We start from the raw sequence: 13,537 nt of genomic DNA, 5'->3' as shown, positions 1-13,537 counted from the left end.
CCGGGACGCGCAGGCTCAGCGGCCATGGCTCACGGGCCCAGCCGCTCCGTGACATGTGGGATCCTCCCGGACCGGGGCACGAACCCGTGTCCCCTGCATCGGCAGGCGGACTCTCAACCACTGCGCCACCAGGGAAGCCATCCATCAATTTTATAATGTAAGTGTATTTGCATTTTGAGTGAATACGAATCCAAAAGAAAGACAGCAGTTCATTGTCAGTAAAGGTGTTTTTGTGTATATACTTTTGGTGTGCAAGACAATAGTCCGGGTTTAAAAGAATATTTAATTTTTTAAGTCTCCATTCATGCATTTAACACAAATTCCTGTTGAGTTCATACCACACACGTGCCAGGCTGGTTAGAAACAGGCAACTGATGGCAGGTGCTCCCTGACTTTAGGGCACTTCCAGCTCAATGCAGCAAATAGACAGTTCCTAGTAGTTCCTTCAAGTTCCTTAACCAATTAATTTTGTATGTCCCACATCCTTTAAGTGAGTGTCCATGGTGTGAAATTTCCCTTTGCTTTAAAATAAGATTAAAAAAACAAAAAAGAAAATCGAACAGCTTCCACTCTAAGAAAATAGAACCTAATGTATTGCATCTTGGATTTGTCCTTCATTTCGTTCATAGGGTTTTGGCTCGTCCTGTTGAATTAGTAACCAGTTTGCCTTCCCAAGGGCTCTGGCAGGACTTGGTGTTTACCTCAACATACAGGCAGTGGGTTTCATATTTAAAAGCCAAGACTCTCACACAGCTTCCAGGATCAGGTCGTTCTACTTGGTTCCGAGAATGGTTTGGGGTGGGGTTTTTTTACCGTCGAATGCACTGCTTTTCCCCTCAGTGTTCTCAGATGTGCAGCCAGCCGCCCTGCCTTTCCTCAGGGCTCTCATTCTGCAGGTGAAAATCTTCTCAAAACTATGATTGTGATCCATGAGTCAGCAATTTTCTGTAAGAAATTTGGGACTCTCTCTTCATGAATGTGGCCTGCCGCTTTCTAAGCATAATAAAAAGCAGTTTTAAAGTATGCCTTTCTTTTTTAAAATTTATTTACGTTTTAATGAAGTAGAGTTGATTTACAATGTTGTGTTAGTTTCAGGTGTACAGCACAGTGCTTCAGTTATATATACATACATATATATATACATATATATAACTATATATGTGTATGTGTGTGTGTATATATATATTCTTTTTCATATTCTTTTCCATTATGGTTTATTACAAAATATTGAATATACTCCCTGTGCTATACAGTAGGTCCTTGCTGTTTACCTATTTTATATATAGTAGTGTGTATCTGTTAATCCCAAACTCCTAATTTATCCCTTTCCCCCTTTCTCCTTTGGTAACCGTAAGTTTGTTTTCTATACCTATGAGTCTGTTTCTGTTTTGTAAATAAGCTCATTTATGTCATATTTTAGATTCCACATATAAGCAATATCATATGATATTTGTCTCTGTCAGACTTATTTCACTTATTTCATGATCATCTCTAGGTCATCCATGTTGCTGCAAATGGTAAATTATTCCATTTCTTAAGTGAACTATGTTAAGTGAGCCCCGCGTATGTCTGCTGGTTCTATATTAACTGTAGGCTCTGTTTTCTTTTCTCTCCATTTCATTTGGTTTATACAGTTCACTGGGTAACGTCAGCATGACTAAAGGCTCTTGCTGATTTATGTTTGCAACATAAATCTTGCTGGGGTTAAAAAGCAAGGTTTAGGACATTTTTTGGCTCAGAAGTACGGGGATTCATGTGTAAGTCATTTCATAGGTAAGATCCTGGCTTGCTGTGGCAGGTGATTTCCCTAGATCAGACCTCCTCTGAGGTGTCCTTACATATGATATGAGTCAGCACTTAATATGTAATAAATGTGTAATGCCTGCCAAGTTGTGACAGTTAGCTCTTCAGACGCAACCCATGTGTCCCATCCATCACATAAACTCGTGGAATACCTGTGAAGGGGCGTGAAGAATATATGTGTGTAGTTACCACAGTGTATTCCAAAGTAGAATTGATCTTTGGTCTTAGAAATTGTCTGTCTGACCTAAAGAGAAGAAACAGTCAGAACGAAGAAATTTTGCTGACTATACTGTTTATTGGCCATAAACAAATTTTATTGATAATGATCTCAGTTTTTGGTCTATTTAATCAATAGAAATTGATAAGAGGTCAGACGAGGAATTCAGAGAAGGCTTACTGGGGCTCCTGCTGCAGCATGAGGCAGAGAACAAGTAATGGGGGGGAAATGAGCTGGTCGGTTCCTTATATGGGGTGAGGGTAGGGAGGGTGGATCCAGAGGGTGGCTTAGGTGGACTGCCCACCCCCTTGGTGGTGCCCTTTGCAGGGATCGTGCCCGGGACCCTGGATTTGCTCCCAGCTTCTCAAAAGTGGCCGTTGGGTTTTTTGTCTTTTTGTATCTTGTTGTCCATAATTAGCCCCAACTGCACAGGCATGCAGTTATTTTTAGTCCCTTATAGTTTCTTTGTATCTATTGCTCGAGGAGACAGTTGTCCGGTGCAAGCCCTCCTATAAAGGGTCCCAGGTCCCAGCCTGCCTCATTATTAGAGGTGTTTGGTTACATAGATAAGAATGAAAAAAATCCTACTCTTACTAACATGATTTACTAAAAATAACACAGTAATAAAAAAGAATTTCCAAACTGTGTATCTATTTTTTAGAGAAAGATTCCAGTGAATTGCAAAAAGGTTAAAACAAAAGGCCCCAAAACTTCCACGTATCAATAACTGTTACAGAATTCTTGCTATAAAAGCTTTTTATATCAAGTTTCAATATTTAAGTATATTCCAAATCAGTACATTAGAACATTAGAATTTATATTCTGTAACAGCCAGATTAAACCAACCTCCTTAGGATGACTCTTGCTGTTATGCTTAAATGATTTAGGAAAAAGGGTTTATCTCTTTTGATGTTTTCTTGGAGGTTATGATACATATTTAAATAGGAAAATCTCCTGCCTTGGGGATTTCGTCACCATATAACACTAAGAGTAATTGTTATAATATGACACTATATAACACATATAACACTGAGAGTAATCGTTATGATGTAACACTATCTAACACGTGTAACGCTGAGAGTAATCGTTATGATGTAACACTATCTAACACGTGTAACGCTGAGAGTAATCGTTATGATGTAACACTATCTAACACGTGTAACGCTGAGAGTAATCGTTATGATGTAACACTATCTAACACGTGTAACGCTGAGAGTAATCGTTATGATGTAACACTATCTAACACGTGTAACGCTGAGAGTAATCGTTATGATGTAACACTACCTAACACGTGTAACGCTGAGAGTAATCGTTATGATGTAACACTATATAACACATATAACACTGAGAGTAATCGTTATAATATAACACTATATAACACATATAACACTGAGAGTAATCGTTATGATGTAACACTATCTAACACGTGTAACGCTGAGAGTAATCGTTATGATGTAACACTATCTAACACGTGTAACGCTGAGAGTAATCGTTATGATGTAACACTATCTAACACGTGTAATGCTGAGAGTAATCGTTATGATGTAACACTATCTAACACGTGTAACGCTGAGAGTAATCGTTATGATGTAACACTACCTAACACGTGTAACGCTGAGAGTAATCATTATGATGTAACACTATATAACACATATAACACTGAGAGTAATCGTTATAACATAACACTATATAACACATATAACGCTGAGAGTAATCGTTATAACACTATATAACGCATATAACGCTGAGAGTAATCGTTATAACACTATATAACGCATATAACGCTGAGAGTAATCGTTATAACACTATATAACGCATATAACGCTGAGAGTAATCGTTATAACACTATATAACGCATATAACGCTGAGAGTAATCGTTATAACACTATATAACGCATATAACGCTGAGAGTAATCGTTATAACACTATATAACGCATATAACGCTGAGAGTAATCGTTATAACACTATATAACGCATATAACGCTGAGAGTAATCGTTATAACACTATATAACGCATATAACGCTGAGAGTAATCGTTATAACACTATATAACGCATATAACGCTGAGAGTAATCGTTATAACACTATATAACGCATATAACGCTGAGAGTAATCGTTATAACACTATATAACGCATATAACTCTGAGAGTAATCGTTATAACACTATATAACGCATATAACGCTGAGAGTAATCGTTATAACACTATATAACGCATATAACGCTGAGAGTAATCGTTATAACACTATATAACACATATAACGCTGAGAGTAATCGTTATAATGATGGCGCCTACTCTTTCCCTCAATCCTATTGTAAAGATCTCTGCTTGTGATGCTCCATTCGTTAGGCAAGACCAAAATAAAGAAAAGATGCTACTTTCTTCCCTCTGCCAAAAGTACAGCAAGGCTCAGAGGGCTTGAGCGCATCCTTGCCGACCACCTGGCTAGTCATCTTTGGAGATATGGTTGGAAGTGTTACTGACCGCAAGTTTCTGTGCCTCATGCCCAGTGACACCAAACAAAGTGAAACATCAGAGTCTGGAGTGGAGCAAGGTTTATTGCATGGCCATGCAAGGAGACCGGTGGCTCGTGCCCCAAAACCCTAAACTTCCCGAAGGGTTTCAGCAAAGCATTTTTAAAGGCACGGTGAGGGAGGGGCATGGTTAGTTGTTGCAGACTTCTTGGTGCTGGAATCCTTTGCTCTTGCAGCTCTCCGCATAGGTCAGGTCAGGTAAAGATGGTCCTGTAAACCTCCAACGAGACACCTGGTATTCTCTGCTCTGCAACTTTTTATCTGTATATGAATGGAAAGTTACGCCTTTAAAGTTACACCTTTAGAAGGTAAGAGCCCTGAGAATGGCTCTCCTGTATGTCTCAGGCTAGAGGCAGCATTCGTTTACAAAAGGTGCAGAGCCAGTGTGACTAAGCACAGGCGACAAAGCACCAAAGGAAAAGGAACAGGTCTAATATGGGGTCAGTTTTGTTCTTCCCTATTACAGGATCCAGTTCCAGAGCGACGTGGATAACCCTTAAGACTTGTTGCCTCAGTGGTTGATATCCATCTGGATCTTTTTTAGATAAAAAAATTCTAAAATGTCAGGGTTTTTATTATCGCTTTCCTAATTAGTCAGACCATTGGGCTTAAAACCACAGAGGTCCTGGAGGATGTAGAGGTGCCCAGTGTGTATTAATGTTAACAGTAGCATAGTATCCTCTGCAGTGTTGATGGTGAAGTTCTGGGCCACGGAGGCCACACATTCTGATTCAGTTAAGGGCCCATATATGAGAGGAAGCTTAATACCAGTTAGAGAAAGCTGAGTGAGATGTCCTCAGCAAGGTGCACGATGTGGGGTGAGTTGACAGCTGTTTATGAAAACCCTGTGTCTCTGCAGACACATAAATGTTTTCTTGTCCCAGGCACAGCGTTGATTGGACTTGGGGATGCAAACACTGGCTAACGTCTTTCTCCAATGAAAGATGCTCTAATTAGTGCATGTAATTAGCACTCATGCTCTATTACTGCTCTAATAAGGGTAATACCATCCTCATCATCCACTTTGTAACTTTCAAGAACTTCCAAGAACTTTCCCCAACATTTGCGTGTATTATCATACTTCATTCTTACAAAGATCCCAGTGCTGGCATGAAATCATGCCATTTGCAGCAACATGGATGGACCTAGAGATGGTCAGACTGAGTGAAGTAAGTAAGTGAAGTGAAGTAAGTGAGACAGAGTGAAGTAAGTGAAGTCAGACTGAGTGAAGTAAGTCAGACAGAAAGACAAATAGGATAGGATATCGCTTATATGTGAAATCTTTAAAAAAAAAAAGGGTACAAATGAACTTATCTACAAAACAGAAATAGAGTCACAGATGTAGAAAACAAGCTCATGGTTCCCAGGGTTGGGGTAGGGGTAAATTGGGAGTTGGGACTGACATATACACACTACTATATATAAAATAGATAACTAATAAGGACCTACCCTATAGCACAGGGAACTCAATACTCTGTAACGACCTATGTGGGGAAAGAATCTAAAAAAGAGTGGGTACATGTATATGTATAACAGAGTTGCTTTGTTGTACAGCAGAAACTAACATGAAATTGTGAATCATCAATACTCCAATAAAAATTAAAAAATAAATAAAAAGATCCCATGAGGCATTACTGTTCTCTTTATTTTCCCAGGTGGTGTATCCCTGCTCTTAAACAGATACCACTAGATACACTTCTACCTGAACAAAATTGGGTCCACTGACTTTTCAACAAGAGAGAATGAAAACCATAGGCGGTATTTAGTAAGAGGGGATTAGGAAGGACTTAAAGGACGTGGGCTTGTGTTAAGCGATTTCAGGAACGATGGAAGGAAGCTGGATGTGGCTTTGGCTTGCAGACTATTAGAAAGTAGGGGTGGGCTTCCCTGGTGGCGCAGTGGTTGAGAGTCCGCCTGCCGATGCAGGGGACACGGGTTCGTGCCCTGGTCCGGGAGGATCCCACGTGCCGCGGAGCGGCTGGGCCCGTGAGCCATGGCCACCGAGCCTGCGCTTCCGGAGCCTGTGCTCCGCAACGGGAGAGGCCACAACAGTGAGAGGCCCGCATACCGCAAAAAAAAAAAAAGAAAGAAAGAAAAAGAAAGTACGGGTAATTCTATGACAGGTTATCTAAAGAGAGGAAAAGTCAGATGGAGGAAGATGCTCTCATTACAAAGAAGCAATGAATGTCACTCTGTGGTTTAGCATGATGCAGCGGTCCCACGACGTGCCTGATGTTCCCGAGGAGAGCAGCACAGCCTGGCTGTACCAGCCACGCTGGTTGTCAGCAATGCTCCGGTTTAGGTGGTAACATCTGGCGAGAGGCCAGGTGTCGGGCAGCTGTGCTGTTTCTCGGGTAAAACCAATAATAAAATGAACCAAATACTCAGGAAGCAGTGCCGAAGTCTCAGCGAAGACTGTCCAGTGGCATCTCGGCTATTAACCTGCAGATTTCCTTTAGGAACCTGAGTGTCAACATGTTATTTGCAGAAATGAGACGTCCTGTACGGTCAGTACCTTCTCTAGAGGAATGCAGTCTTAATCAGACTGTTCTTTAGCATTTCAGGAAGCTGGCCAAAAGAGAGTCGTGTCGCTCACATGCAGGGAGACACCTCTGTGGCTGGTCGCAGGTGCTGTGTCTATTCTAGGGTTGAGAGAATGTCTAGTTCAGCAGAATTCCTTGTAGAGCCCAGACAGCCTCTCCCATAGACCTTGCTTGGGTGGGGATGGTCAACACCAATGTCTGAATTTTAGTTGAATTGTTATATTTTCTTTAGCTGGTTAAGACCCGTCCACACTGAACAATCTTTTTCTCTGATCTGAGTAATTGTGGTCAAGTCTTCGAAGGTCAATGGTACCCAGTTAACTGCCGAACAATAGCTTTCTCTGCTATATAGCTGAATTCCATAGAGCAACCTGTGACCCCCATTTCTTGTTTCCTTCCAATTGGAACTATATAACTTGTGAGCCGTACTGGGGAGAAGGGTCTGAAATTCACCAAGAGCTGGCAACAGGAATGCAACGTGCAGAGACAAACCGTGTGGCTGAAAGCCCCAAGAGAACATTCGTTCACCTGCATTGCTTCTTGAGTTTAAAGAACGAGATGAAATGCAAAAGGAAAATACGGGCAAAAGATAGCCTGCAATTTATTTGCAGTTGTAAAGCCGTGAATTGTCACAAGTTCAACATCAGTTTTCTAATGTGTGTGTTTCTAGTTTTTGAGATCCAGCAAGTATATACAAAGAAACTTTTAGTTTATCTAGCAAATGAAGCCTATGTTTTCTTGTTTCTGATGAATGAATACAGCTCATTTTTGATAAGGTTTCAAGAAACACAATAACTTTCTATTATTTTTCTTTTTAAACTGAAATATACTTGATTTACAACATTGTAAATTGTACATTCAGGTGTACAACATAACCATTCAACATTTTTATAGGTTGTGCTCTGTTTAAATTCACTGCAAAATAATGGCCACATTTCCCTGTGTTGTACAATATATCCCTGAAGCCCATGCATTTTATACTTAATAGGTAGTACCTCTCAATTCCATACATCCCCTCCCACCTCTTCCCCAACCGCTCCCCACTGGTAACCACCAGTCTGTTCTCTATACAGACTGTTTTACGTATACATTCATTTGTATTAGTTTTTAGATTCCACATATTAGTGATAACATACAGTATCTGTCTGATTTACTTCACTTAGTAGGATCATCTCTAGGTCTATTCATGTTGCTGTACATGGCAGGATTTCCTTCTTTTTTATGGCTGAGTAATATTCCACTGTATCTTCTTTATCCATCCATCTGTCAGTGGACATTTAGGTTGCTTCCTTATCTTGGCTATTGTAAATAGTGCTGCTGTGAACATTGGGGTGTGTGTATCTTTTCCAATCAGCGTTTGCATTTTTTTTTCAGATGTATATCCAGGAGTGGAATTGCCGGATCGTACGGTAGCTCTGTTGAAAGATTTTAAGAGGACCAGGTTGGGAAAGAAGCTGATGGACTGATTTAAGATTTTTAGATACAGAACTTTATACTTCGGTTTCTTTAGGTTGATAATTAATCCTCTGGCCTTTAAACCACAGCTGGGAGTGTTTACAAAAGCACAGGGGTGTTCAAGTTGCAAGCAGGGCTGGCAGGCAGATAGCAGTAGTGGGCAACGAGTAGAAAGAAATATATATGTATTTCTTCTCTTGCAGAACCAACCACACCTGATTAACCAGGAAAGATCAGTGGGAGAACTCAGGGCTGGGTCCGCTGCATCCTGGGGCCTAGCTGGATTTGTGTTTGCTTTAAAGCTCACTGCTAGAAAAAGCTGCTGAGAAGCCTTGCCCATAAAAGGGAGAATGTTTGTGAACAGAGGGCAGAGACGTGCAGTAATTTCTGTAGCACCGAGTAGGCAAATTGAACAGATTTTTCAACAGGATCTACCTCATAGGGATATAGGTGCTTGCACTTTATTAAAATGGAACCATGGCAATTTAAAATGTGCCATTGTAGCTCTTGGAAGAAAAATCCAATATGCTTTCATTGTACGCCTGAATCGTCAGGGAAAAAAATCTGGAGAAAATGCTTCAGCATCTTCTCCAAACATTTTAACATATGTTTGATACAGAAGCATTTTCATAGGTTGCTGACACATGATACAAAACATGATACAAACATGACACAGAATCACTTTCGTATCTTGGGAGAGTGTCAGCCAAGGGTTCTTTACAAATGGTGCCAGTGCGGAGAGATGTGTCTGAATAAAAGTGTTCTTGAAATGACTCTAGGGGACGTGAGAAGATGCACAAGCAAGTTGCGTATGCTGAGTGTTTGTGAAATATCAGAAGAGATGCAGAGAGCTTCAAGATGTAGTGTTCAGCAAAGGTAGATTAAGGCAGCTGGAAAGTGCATCTCCCTGCTTTATGCCTTTACCTGTGGTGAAATTAGCGCCATATTATGGCCCCATGATCTGTGTGATGCTGAGCAGTTGACTTAACCTCTCTGGGCCTCACTGTCTCCTGCAAAGTGGAGATGATCAGAGAACTCCTCTGATTATTTTTAAATTATTTATTTATTTTATTTATTTGTGGCTGCATCAGGTCTTAGTTGCGGCACACGGGATCTTTGCTGCGGCGCGGGGGCTTCTCTCTAGTTGTGGCATGCGGGTTTTGTCTCTCTAGTCGTGGCGTGAGGGTTTTCTCTCTCTAGTTGTGGCGCACAGGCTCCAGGGCGCGTGGGCTCTGTAGTTTGCGGCACGCGGGCTCTCTCGTTGAGGCGGCACGAGCTCAGCAGTTGCGGCCCACGGGCTTAGTTGCCCCGTGGCGTGCGGGATCTTAGTTCCCTGACCAGGGATCGAACCCGTGTCCCCTGCATTGGAAGGCAGATTCTTTACCACTGGACCACCAGGGAAGTCCCTCCTCTGATTCTTTGTGAGTGAATCAGAAGGTGCTAGTAAAAACGCCTGCCGCATGGAAAGGCTAAATAAATGCTAGTGATTATTAGCCGTATTTTACAGATGTTCAGCTGGGATACGTCACGTGCCCAAATCATATACCTGGTTAGTAGCTGTCAGATGGAAGTGAAGTTCACGTGTGGCTGAAGCTCTCCTTCCTCTTAGTGATCTGAGCAGATCATACAGCACGGAAGCCATTTCTCGTTTTACACTTTGAAAGAGGTCACTTGTCCCAACTGGTCTAGATTTATAAGACTTTATTCTAGGTGGTTCTTTGATAACTTTTTTTTAATCCCATTCTCTCCCCCGACTCCCAAACCTTTCCAGGTTATTTTACTTTTTCTTGATTCCATTTAATTTATATTTTCCTGTAAGATAAAGGGCATTTCAATTAATCTTTAATTGGGGAAAGGCTTCCAAGCCAGAAAAGCAAAAGAAAAGTTTCAAAATAGACTTCCAAATTTAAAAAAAAAAATCGAAATAACGAGCAATGTATATTATATGATCTTGATTTCATAGTTTTTAAAGTATTTATTTATTTAAATATATATATTTTTTATTGAAGTACAGTTGATTTACAGTGTTGTGTTAGTTTCAGGTGTACAGCACAGTGATTCGGATATACATATATATATATGTGTGTGTGCGAGCGTGTGTATGTATATTCTTTTTCAGGTTCTTTTTCATTATAGGTTATTACAAAATATTGAGTAGAGGTCCCTGTGCTATACAGTAGGTCCTTGTTGGTTATGTGTTTTACATATAGTAGTGTGTGTATGTTAATCCCAAACTCCTAATTTACCCTAACTTATCCCTCTCTATTTATCCACCTTTATCTCTCTCGATTTCATAGTTTTAAATAACATATATGTGTAAAACAAAGACTGTAAGCTCTATAGATGATATCTCTGGGTGAGAGTTAATATTAGCTTTTATCCTTCTTTGAAATTCTCTGTAATTAGAAAAATGCAATACTTTAAAAAGCCCCACACGTACCCTTTGGGAGAACACTCCCAAGTGCCGACATTGGGCTGGGCGTTCATCCGGTCCCCTCCGCTGCTCCCTGCCCTGCCTGCCCTTCTCTCCGCTGGTTCCCTCGACCACCTTCCCACTCGTGGTCCGTTCCCAGCATCCCCCTAGCTGGGTCCTTGCTGTTCTCCAGAAGCATCCCTCTCGTGTCTGTCCTCCGCTGGGCCAGTGGGGTGATGCCCTGACAGCCACACCTGGTCCCCAGCTCAGAGCCCTTCGTTGCTCTTCTGTTCCCACAGACTAACCTCTCATGTCCCCATTGCATAGGAGAACTTCCAAGAGCCGCCTGCAGGAAAAGAAAATAATAGTTTTGTGCGGGGATGTCCTTTTGGTTAACAGATAAAGAATAGGCGGCAGATGTTAGGGGGTCTCAGGCGATTGTGGAGAAAACACTTGCTCAGGCAGAAGACTTGGAAACATATACACACACGCACATAAACACACATAAGCACACATGAATGTGTATACATATATGCTGTAGATATGCTATATAAACATATACATGCTAAATATGCATAAATATACACATGTATATATATAAATACATAGCATATACATGCATGTATATATTTTTTCTAAGTTGTGTATATATAAATATATATAAAATTCCCCAAGCCTTTTTATATATGCATATATAAAATATATATAATATTTTGTTACAAATAGAATGTATATACTGATATCTCTCTATATATACACATACATTTTATATAACATATAAATATATGTTATATAACATTTTTTATAACATAACTATGTTATATAACATTTTATATAACATATAAATATATGTATATGTAATACATATGCCATGCATATGTATTTTATATATTATATATTATACATATATATATTGTTTTCACAGAGTCTGGCTCTGTTATTTTATATAACATATAAATAACATTTATATATAAATGTTTATATGTAAATAACATTTTATATAACAAATCTGTTATACAACATTTAAATATATGTATATGTAATACATATGCCATGCATGTGTATTTTACATATTATATATTATACATATATATATAATTTTCACAGAGTCTGGCTCTGTTATTTTAACACAACCCTCTCCCTCCCCCTCCCCCCCAAAAGTGGAAACTGAAAGAAAGGGACTTTCCAGTCCCACATGACTTTTGTAGGATCAACAAACTGGGCTAATGGTGACCGCATGATCATATTACACAGTATTTCCTTTAGGGCTTTTCTAGAAACACACTGTGTGTTTAAGAGGACATTATTTTACTTATCTGTGTTCTTCCAATGTACTGCCTCACTTTGCATAAAAAAAAAAGAGCCACGGGTTCTTATTGGTATCTCTGAAGGGCAGGTCCACACAATTCTGTTCCTTGGACAGTGCCCCTGAACTTGTGAATATCCCTCATGACCTCGGACCCAGCTTCAAAGCAATGGTTGTTCATTATCTCCTGAATTGCTTCCTGCAGCCGTGGGCTCTGTGGGATTAGATCCTTTGCCCTCTGTTAATCTTCCAGGACTTCAGTGACCCAGGTGGACAGAAAAGGGGCTGAAATCAAACTCAGCAGCAAAGAAAAACACCCCAGAGACAAGGATGGAAGAGAGGCTATAATCACAGTTGTCAAAACCACAGTCTTACCTTAAGGGGGCTCCCTGGACTTCAGGCTCAAGAACTGAGCTTCCGGAAGACCTTTAGACATCAGATGAGCTTTGTTGATTTCATTTTGATCTTTTCTTTATATCCACAGAGGCGCTGTCTTGAATGAGTCAACTGGGTCCCCCTCTTGAGGGAATCCTTTCAGAAGCATCTGTGGCATTGCTGTGATGGCAGGAACCGTTCTTTGTTGGTGACAGGATACCTTTAGCTGTCTCTCCCTGTGACATGTTCTAAGGAAACCTGTTCCAGGCTTATAAAAAGTTGAAATACAAGACAAAGGGTTCCTTCACAGAAATATAGCTGTATGGGTGGTGCTGCCTGCCTGGGTTTGTGTATACAGCTGGTGCCCACTGACCTCTTCTGGGATTATGAGCTAGAGATCAAGGTCTCAGAAAAGAAGCCATGAGGATGGATGTTGGTACAGGTGTTGGGGGACCCAGCAGGGCTCTTGCTGTCAAAAGAATGCAATGTTTCATTTTCATTTTAGCCGCACCCTATATCTCAGCCCTTAGCCGATGCTAGCCCCTGCTCAATGAATCACTTTTTTTTTAAAATCCCACAGGCCTTATTTTATTTTTTAAACAGAGCCCCACTATAAGCATTGCACTATGCGTACAGTTAACATTAGTTGCCTAAGAACTTTGCTTTATTTAAATCACATAGGGAAGGAGGAGGTGGGGTGGGGACAGGATTAGGAAAGAGAAAAGCAAAAGCATTTTATTCGACCGCCTTCCAACGATACTTTGCCATTAATCATTTATCATCTCATTCTCTGACCCTCTGAACTTCCTCTATCCCTGTCCTGCTTTATGTTCAGATGGAATTGAGTCAGTAGATGTAGGGAGAATTTTTTAAAAGCGATTTCATCAAAA

General features: G+C 40.4%; 1 protein-coding gene across 18 annotated transcripts in view; it reads left to right on the top strand.

Moving 5' to 3' along the window:
• Positions 1 to 13,537, top strand: part of NLGN4X (neuroligin 4 X-linked) — a 346,752-nt gene that overhangs the window by 233,200 nt on the left and 100,015 nt on the right. The gene's annotated exons all lie outside the window — the stretch shown is intronic.

Source organism: Globicephala melas, chromosome X, assembly GCF_963455315.2.
Source record: "Globicephala melas chromosome X, mGloMel1.2, whole genome shotgun sequence".
Taxonomy (NCBI): domain Eukaryota; kingdom Metazoa; phylum Chordata; class Mammalia; order Artiodactyla; family Delphinidae; genus Globicephala; species Globicephala melas.
Note: the sequence above shows the minus strand (reverse complement) of the source record. Positions and strands in the feature narration are given on the sequence as shown.